The sequence below is a fragment of the Brassica rapa genome, chromosome A02 (assembly GCF_000309985.2).
Source record: "Brassica rapa cultivar Chiifu-401-42 chromosome A02, CAAS_Brap_v3.01, whole genome shotgun sequence".
NCBI lineage: Eukaryota > Viridiplantae > Streptophyta > Magnoliopsida > Brassicales > Brassicaceae > Brassica > Brassica rapa.
The window spans coordinates 18,328,540-18,330,156 of NC_024796.2; the positions used below are offsets into that span (position 1 = coordinate 18,328,540).

Below are 1,617 nucleotides of genomic sequence, written 5' to 3' on the forward strand. Positions count from 1 at the left end.
CGATTTCGAAATCTCCTTCCTCAAGGTTTTCATTTCTCACCACTTGCCAGAATTCATCATCTATGATGGCATTTACGTGGTGTTTCCCTTTGTCGGCTCCTGCTTCTCTAGCAAAGCTTCTTGCCTCTTAATAGTCTCGCCCGTCTGAATTACTTGGGTTTCAAGTTTTCTCACCTGAGTCCCTAAGGTCTCGATTTTGGTGTTCAGATTGTTGTAGGCAGAGTCTATCTTACCGTTGAAATCCACGGTGATTTGTTGTTGTCCCAACAGTACTCGATCAAGCATTTCTTCTTCGATCTTGCTTTCCTGAGTTTGGGGTGGTGGATTTTGATAGTAAGAGTTCGAGTAGCTCTTGCTGTTGTTGAAGGGTTTTTGAAATTGTGAACTTTGGTTACTTCTTTGGCCATTTCCAAAGAAGTTTCTGTTTCCGCCCTGGTTTCCAAATTTTTGGAATCTGGTACCTCCGATGTAGTTCACATCTTCTTCTCCTTCAGTATCTGCTACTTCTCCTTCAGCTGAACATACTGCTTCCTAAGAAGTTTGTGCACCACATCTAACTTAGCTCTTACTTCGTCCATCTGTTCCTTCCCGATAGAGGCTACAGACTTCTTCCGTTCAGAGTCAGTTTTTTTGGTGCTGCTGCTGTTAGCAAGGTTTTTGATAAGTCTCACAGCTTCCAACGGATTCCGAGTAGTGAAGTTTCCTTCACTCGCCGTATCAAGAGCCATTTGATACTGTAAGCCGAGACCTCGGAAGAAAATGCTTAGCATCTGCACTTCATTAAATCCGTGGTGTGGACAGTCTCGCTGGAAAAACCTAAATCTAATCCACGCATCTTTGAAGGACTCTACAGCCTTCTGCGAGAATGTGGAAATTTTGTTCCGAAGTTCTTCAGCGCGCGCCTCATCAAAGAAGTTTCGTAAGAAAGCATTCTTGATGTCGCTCCAGGATGTTAAAGATCATGTGGGTTGCTGCCTAAGCCAGTGCATCGCTTCTCCATTCAGCGTGTATCTGAAGAGCTTGCACAGCAGGTAATCTTCGGGGACTCCTTCCATCCGAATGGCAGCGATTAGATCCTCGATCCGTTCCAAATGGTCCATAGGATGCTCGTGCGGTAACCCAGAGTAGGGTATCTGCGACACGAGAGTGTAGTATTGAGGCTTCAGCTCGAAATTCTGCTTCTGGATCTCCGGAAGTCGAATCGCTGATCTGTTGGAATAGTACTCATCTGGGCGATTGTAGTCGGCCAGTGGTTTCGATCGAGCGTCCTCATCTACAGGTTGAGCAGCTTCTGTAGCATCAGCATCAGGGATTACAATTCCCTGAGCATCTATTTTCTGACCTGTTGGATTACGCAGATGACCAGCCTGGTCATACAAGTTTCCGTTCTCATCCTGAGTTTGAATAATAGTGTTTACCATTTTTGACGACACGGTGTCGATCGACGTACGCGGTGTAGTATCGATCGTTGTCGAAAGATTGAGATCGATCGACGATGACGGTCTGGTATCGGTCCACGGTTGGTTGTGCGTATCGATCGACGACGAAGTGGTTGCGTCGAGCGATGTGGAACGTTGACCTCTACGGATGGTGCGTTCCAAATGAGCAGGATCGTCT

The 1,617-nt window shown here is 46.3% G+C and overlaps 1 non-coding gene across 1 annotated transcript; it reads left to right on the forward strand.

Moving 5' to 3' along the window:
- The first annotated feature begins 783 nt into the window (after positions 1–783).
- Positions 784–889, forward strand: LOC117132249. The gene has a single exon (XR_004455809.1). It is a non-coding gene; the product is annotated as a small nucleolar RNA R71 (small nucleolar RNA).
- The last annotated feature ends 728 nt before the right edge of the window (positions 890–1,617 follow it).